Here is an 8,017-nt window from a genome sequence, read left to right on the forward strand (position 1 = left end):
ATACTCGGTGAACACACAGTTGCTTTGTGCTTGCTTCGGCAGCACATATACTAAAATTGGAACGATACAGAGAAGATTAGCATGGCCCCTGCGCAAGGATGACACGCAAATTCGTGAAGCGTTCCATATTTTCCTGGGGAAAACAAAAGCTGACATCTTAGGCTAATTAAAGTATTTTTCACGACAGAGCAAAGAGATGTTGCTTAGCGTCGAGTATGAACTATCCAACACAAACATTAGTGTTAATCAAAACCTGTAACATGGAAAACGTTGACTGTCTGACTTTAGCAAACTCCAGCAAAAAAAAAAGCACCAAACTTTTAGGGTGCGGCCTATATACGGGGACGGCCTATATCCGAGCCAATACGGTATTGTTCAGGAAGCGTAGGGCCTTCCTTTGAAATAGAAACATATAAAGCATAATAATTGTAGGTGAAAATAAATTTAAAATGCCGTCGCGGTGCCGGCATTTATAGCTGAGCGCTGGAATATGACATTTCGGCGCTCAGCATGAAACAGTGAGGGGCACCGAGCGGTTTCTGAAAACTTCACTAGCAACCGCTCGGCCCCCCTGCCCGGGACTTAAATTAAAGCATTGTTTTTTTGTTGTTTTAACTTTATGTAACATGCTCCATGTTAAATAAAGTAAAAAAAAAAACAACACATGGAGGATTTAAATAAAGTAAAAAAACAAAACAAAAAAAAAAAAGCCGATGTTTTAATTTAAGTCCCGGGCAGGCGCCCCTGTTGCCATGGCGCCCTGTGCGGCCACACAGGTCGCACACCCCTAAGGCCGGCCCTGACTATTGTCACAGAGGACACGAAACCTAAATCCAAATAGGTTGGTCCTAGCTGCAGATATATCCATCCACTAATGATTGGCAGAATCATTATTTAGAGAATATTGCAGAGATACAAAAACACCAAACCAATCGTGTATACCAGTATGGCCAAATGGTTAATAAGTATAAAAGATAGAGGTTTACTGAGTATATTTGTGAGATCTACAGCATGCCTCAACAAGGCAATCTTTGAGCAGGGACTTCAAAATCACAAAATCTAGCAGTAAGTAACTGTGCAGCATACAAAACACCAAAGCTTGCAGGCGATCAGAAAAATATTTATTTCACCAAGAGTGATGCATTATTTTAGTCAAATCTAACAAAACAATAAACATAAGTTATTTGTAATACGCATGGCATGCCACATGGAATATCATTTTTGGTCATATGATCATTTTACTATGCACCCTGTTTGACCACAAGATGGCATACAGATACCGTTTGATCTCTAATGTTTGCCATAGAGGGAGAATCATGCATGTTCTTTATATTGATACATATGTGCCATACTTTATTTGTGTGTACATAATTTGATTTATATTTGATTTGTTTAATCTCGATTATAATGATGGCATATGTGTTAATGTGCCAATGATTAGGAGCTGCTAAGCGAGAGCACGTCTGACATTTCACCCTGCCTAATTTGGGAGTCTCTCTGTCTTCTGTTTTGGTGGATGTCTGCTTTGAATATGTTGCACTGTTCAAAAGATGAATCAATGAATCATTTATTTCTGCAGACATTCATTTTCTCAGTGTGTTTCATTCATTAAGGAGAACAACCTACCTGTGTGTTTTGCATTTCAGTGCGGTTAAATCAGCTGGAGCTTGGTTTTCATATTGTCTATTTTGATTTTATTTTAACCCATGTTAAATCCTAGTTTCTTTGTATTATCAGGAGTTTGATTCAATTACTAAAGCAACAAACTGCAACTCCACACAAAATTGGATAGAATAATCCTTTTTTGGGTACTAGGACTTCAGACACTGGCGTAACTTCAGCCCTTTAGTGATGGGGCTTGTGCCTTTAGGGGGCCCGGTGTGCCCCCTTCCGACCCTTTCTAAACTATTTTGAACCGGCACGGGGAGACAGGAACATACCGCAGTGAAACCAAGGCTGCTCGCACACCGGAGGGAAAGCTGCAGGCATGGTGAGAGGTAAGCGGGGGCGGGCGTGATATATGTATATGTGTTTGTATATATGTATGGATGGATCTGAGCATGGATGAGTACCCTGTGTGTGTGTGTGTGTGAGAGAGCATGAATGTGAAAGTAGGGTGAGATGGATTGTGTGTTAGATGAATGTGTACATGTGTGTTAGTGAGTATGAGTAAGTGTATTTACATTTGTGGAAGGGGGCAAGGGGCAAAGAAGGCACAGACAAGTTGTTTGGAGGCAACATAGCTCCCGCCAGCTGTTGATGCTGGGGGCAATTTTCACACCAGGGCCCTGTGGTTTCTAGTTACGCTCCTGACTACAGGGGATGCCCAGTGTCAGTGAAAGACTTTAATGACCCCTAGAGATGCCAGGAGCTTTAAGGCTGTGACACCAGGTAGGGCCTTAAACATTTCACCCTGTTGTCTCAACGCTTGAAGCCCCTGCTCTCTCTCCCTTGCTTTGGCCTGGTTTGGTCTGAGATTTTTATGGACCAGGTCCTTCAAGCTCCAAAAGTTCCCTAAGCTCCTTCTCCACACTCTTCTCTTTCCAGAATTCCTTTAAAATGTGTAATGGCCATTGCAATTTCCTGCCACATAGGAGCTCAAAGGGAAAGAACTCTGTAAATTCATGTGGCACCTCTCAATATGTGGCATATCTCAAATTGTTTCAATCAGCATGAGTTGCCACAAAAGTCCAGAACATCGATGTCTGGGTTCCATTGAGCTGATCACAGATCCCATGGGGGTGGTACAGAGAACTACTAATTCATCTTACTCCATGGACCTGCCAGATCTGTCATATCAGATAAGAGGTAAATTGTGTACCCTACTCTTGTAAAAAATGTAATTAGGGCATCTGAAAATGCTTCTGCAGAAATGGTGGAAAAGGGCTACAGCTTCAGGGTACCTAGTAGCATAATCCACGACGATGAGGGTGTACTCCTTCCCAGTGTGGCTGATCTTAGCTAGGGGACCAATTATGTCTAATGTTACTCTGCAAAATGGTTCCCCGATAACCGGCAAGGGGTGCAAGGAAGCATGTGGGTAGTCACCCACCTCCCTGCTCACTGGCAAGTGTCACAGGTACTGCAAAACTGTCTCATATCCCCTGACACCCCCTGCCAAAAGAAAGCCTGGGTAAGTTGAGTGAATTAGCTATACACAGGTGCTTTGCGGGGGAAATGGCATAAGCTATTTCTACTAGGTCTCTCCTATATTTTTGGGGAAATATCAGATGTTTGTGGAACCCACTCCATGCTGTCACACAGTATAGGAGCCAATATTTCCATAATTATTCTATCATGAGGAGCATCAGGAGAGTCAGTTTCTGTCCTATTGTGATAACCAGCTAGGGTTGGAACTTCCTTCAGAAAACTTTCTGGGGACGCCCAATTAAACATGGGTTTGTCAGCCTGTGTCTGGGAAGCTTGAATTTTCTGGGACCTTGTCACGGAGATTCCTAGTCCTTAAAGCGACATTTGTGGAACAAGAAGCCAAAGAACCACCTTTCCCGTAAAAAAACATGCTACACCACCATACCTCCCAAGTATCAGGGTTTTAAGGGGGGCAGTTCTTTTTTTCTACTTCAGCTCAATACTTTTGTACATCTTGCGATAGAAATAGAAATTAATTGATTTATTTTTGCCTGAAATAAAAAAAAAAGATGCACACACAAATATAACATGCAGGTAATGGATGGGCAAAATCTAAAAATGCTTGAGTATGTTTTTATCTTATCTCTGCTGTGCCTGAGTCTATTTTTACTTTGTTCTTCATCAGCATCTACTTCCTATAGCAGATTATACGATGTAAAATCCAGGTGTTTTCTCCCGATGCATTCATAGTGTGCTGCGGCTGAATGTGGGTAAAATGTGGCCTCTGTGTGAGCGTGAGCAGGTGCTCCTAAATTAATGTCAGTTCATAGCGTGGTTAGTTCAACTGAGGTAAATGTTAAAGCACCTTGCACATCTGAAGACTTTCATCGGCTTAAATGGCACACCAGTTAAATGCACAACAATGCTTCTCACTTACCTTTACCCATGCCTCCACTCAGGGCCATCTTTAACGGGGTGCAGTTGACTTTTGTTGGGCCCCCATTGATAGATAACTGCCTTGGTGCATGAAAACAGAGAATGCAGAGAGCTTGGGCTTTTCTCATGGTGACTTCCCAGGAACCAAGGGTGTTGCCAGGTTAAAAAACATCTAGGTTAAAGGCTAATAAAAACGGTGAGAGGTTTCCTACCTTTTCAGTGATTCCTCTCTGTAAATATGCATGTAATATTTAATTGACTTGTAAAACTGTATAAATATTGTGACTTCACAAAACCACATACAGGAGAATTCACTAAGCTGGGGTTTTTTTTTTGTAATGGGTGGCTTAAGACCCTGTTTACTATCAACATATTCACCAGCTCACGTCATTTTGACAATGCAACCAAAGGTCATTCTCAAAGAGGTTCAGAAAACATGTAGGCAACATGACAAATTTAAACCCAACTTTTTCACGAACGGATGAGAGGCAAATGAATACAAAGTAGGTATACACACATGAAGCTGAATCCAATACCAGAGGTGAATCTTACATACATGGGAACGTTCCAAATGCTGCTTTCCCGCATGGAGAAAGAAGTCAACTCTTGGTCTAGGGAGCTCCTATATATGTAACCCTGTCACAAGTAACTTAATAGCAGTGCTTGTAAAGATTGCAATGGAAAACCCGATATGTTTTAACCACGATAATTCAGTGAGTATTACTGTTGTTTATCTCATATTTTCTATGATCTATGTGAGGATTACCATTCAACTACTTGTGATATATTTTTAGAAGTGAAACCACTCCAAATTCTTATGACCTAAAGGCAAGTCTGTGGTATGTTGAGGAAAAGTAGATATATGTTTCAGCAGCAGCGATGCGGTAGTTGTAACGCAGGCATTATGCGCTAAACATACAAAACGGCATTTAGTTACAAGACATTTTTTTTAGCCGTAGGATGAATAGAAACATGACAGAATAAAAGGCAATAGTGTGCTGTAATAAATTTGTTTAACCAAATGTGTCTACACATAATATTGATACGTTCCTTACAAAAAAACTGTGAATAGCATAAAATCAAAAAATATATTACATAACTCATTGGTACAACATTTTTTTTTTATTTCACTGAAAACATAATTTCTTTATTTCCTTGTGTAAAATATATAAGTTATGCTGATGTGTAAATCTCTTACCGTACTATTACTGTATTACAAGAAAAATAATAAAAAAAGAAAAGATTTCTAACCATTAATCACAGCATGTCAGCACCCGGTGCGCTGCGGGAAAGAAATCCAGGTATCTAGATCAGAATTTCAATATCAAAGGACGGGTTTTTATCTATAATTTGTTCATCTCCAGAGCAGCAAAGACCAGTGTACAGTACAGCGGAAGACATTCATGATTCTGCTTTTTTCTGTAAATAGATAGACAGTGTAGGAGTTTATCTAAATTAAAGCATTCGCTTCCAAATGTGCCAAAATAGGTTATTGGTTAATAGAAACTCCTGCAATTACTGTTATTACTTATTCTCAAAAATATTATTAATAAAACTATTAGGGATATTCTATTATTCTAATATTCTCATGTAAAAGCATCTTATAGTTTATTTAAGATGTTCCATATTTAAGTGGGGTGATGCCACAGGTCTGATCATGGTCTACACCAACTCAATCTTACCATACCTTCGTTTCCGAGCCAAAATGCATTTACTTTCTGGGGGGGACAGTCCCTCTGGAACATATCTCTGTAATAAATTTATCTCATACGGCTAATAGTATATTATGTCTTGAGACTTGAAAGCGCCAGGATATGGTTTTAGAATACAAAATCTTAAAAGTGATTATCAGACCCTGGATCTGGCGGTTCTTTGTGAAAATAATTATCCTAATTTGGGCTTTTAATATGTACAGTCATATGTGAGCTCTAATGTGTTCAAAGCGTGCAAATTATTTTAGTGTATGGGGTTTCACTAACTGATAATTTCCGTGCCTATTAAATTCGTAATTTGGTCTATTCTAAGACAGTCGGCAGCAGAGTTGGCAGAAAGTTGTGGTTTTAACTACATTTATTATGCGTTATGAAGGGCCACCCTAAAATAATTATTCAACAAGAGCTGAGTTCAGAACCCCCTTTAAGTAGGGTAAAGCAGGGTCACTTAATGCAACATCACGTGATCCTGCGCTACTAGGGCTCCAGCTCACATCACGTGTGAGATTGTAAAGGGTGTCCAGTCGGGGCCAGTGTGGAGAATGGGTGTGAGAGTGGTATGTGCTCACAGTATGGTCATATGAGATTGCTTCACTGAGACTGACTGTACTTCAATGAGGTTAAAATCATCTCTGTGCTTGAGTTTGCATCATTTTTTGAGTGATCAATACAGTTCTGTAGAGACACGTGCAATGTGCGTCCTCTACCAGCAGGTGTCGCTGTTTTGTTAGACTTTGCCTCACCCAAGATGGCTACTGAATCTGGCTACGTCTGCCCCGATCATGGAACCCAGGAAGGAAGTACGCTTCTAGAGTTTCCTCTAGTATTTAAAACTGTTTCCTGCGCCTAGCTAACCGCTTGTGTAAGAGTTGGTGTAACGTGTTGCATCCTGGTTTGTTTATTTGATGATTATTGGCGTCTGTTTTGATCTGTTGCCTGTGACCTGGAAGATCCTGTCTGCTCACAGCCCTCTGCTTTTGGATTCGCCCTGACCATCTTCCTGCTTTTTGGATTCGCCCCCAAGCTTGTGTATGGACTGTGGCTCTGTCGCCATCCTGTGGGCTGTGTCATTGTGGTGAAGAGTGGTCAGTATCAGTGGGGTTAAAAGTGCTCAATATGAGAGTTTTTTTTCCTGCTAGAAGGACTCCAATATTAATCAGTCCTTTGTCTCTGGAAAGCTTTTAAAAACTTCTGCTTGTATCTACCAAATTCCTTACCTTGCATCAAAGCCTCTGTCCCTCTAGTTTTAGATTTATAACCTCATATTTTAACTTTTCTGTTCTTTTCATATGAACTTTTGTCCTGTACGTTATACATCGCTTTAAGTATTCAAATGTTTAGTTATCACGTGCTGTATCCCCCTCTTCTCTCCCCCAAGTCAAAAATAATGGCAAATTAGATTCAATTACAGTGATGGCAAAAGTGTTATTTTTTTTATTATTAACTGTCCTTTTAAAGGGAATCTCTAACCAACATATACACTTAAATGCATACGATAGCTGACTTTGCATTTTAACTTCTCATGATTCATAAGAATTTGGCTGAATGTATCTCTTCCTTGGTGCTGCAGAAGTGCATTGTATTCACCACCATCCCGCTCCAGTGCTGGCTCGTGTGTAAGTTCCAGAGGGTCTAATGCAGGGGCGTCCAACATGCGGCCCGCGTAAGATCGGCAGCCAGGGCAACCGATCTTACGCGAGCCGCACCTCAAGCCCTGCTACTTACTTGTGGGAGGGTCTTCTGGTCTGCACAGAGGAAGCGGAGTTCACCTGACATCCTACTTCCTCTGTGCTTTAGCAGAGGGAGGCCGCGCCCCCTGCTGAAGTCTGTAAGCGGCATCGAGGAGCTGCAGTGCAGGTAAGGGGGTGGGGAGGGTGTTTGAATGAGTGTGTGTGATTGAGGGAATGAATCTGAATGAATGATTATATGAATAAATTAGTGTGTGTGTGATAGTATGGATGTGTAAGTGCTGGAACCTAGGCATGATGGGACTGTGATTGCTGTTAGCAATCACACTCCTGTCATGCCAAGTCAGCCAGTACATGCTGAAACCTGGCCAGCTGCCCCCCTTGTGTATTGATGATGCCAGCAGTATGGGGTCTGCACATCTGCACATCACTTACAGCCACCTTGAACCAGCGTGTATTGGCTGACTTGGCATGATAGGAGTGTGATTGCTAACAGCAATCACAGTCCCATCATGCCTAGGTTCCAGCATTTACTGGATGGATGTGTAAGTGCTGGAACCTAGGCATGATGGGACTGTGACTACTGTTAGC

General features: G+C 41.3%; 1 non-coding gene across 1 annotated transcript; it reads left to right on the forward strand.

The window, feature by feature from the left end:
• The first annotated feature begins 26 nt into the window (after window positions 1-26).
• On the forward strand, window positions 27-133 carry LOC149289686 (U6 spliceosomal RNA). Its single transcript, XR_016277325.1, has one exon. It is a non-coding gene; the product is annotated as a U6 spliceosomal RNA (small nuclear RNA).
• Window positions 134-8,017: the final 7,884 nt, after the last annotated feature.

Source organism: Sceloporus occidentalis, unplaced genomic scaffold (genome assembly GCF_023333645.1).
Source record: "Sceloporus occidentalis isolate IW3139 unplaced genomic scaffold, rSceOcc1.0.p SCAF_43, whole genome shotgun sequence".
Lineage (NCBI taxonomy): Eukaryota > Metazoa > Chordata > Lepidosauria > Squamata > Phrynosomatidae > Sceloporus > Sceloporus occidentalis.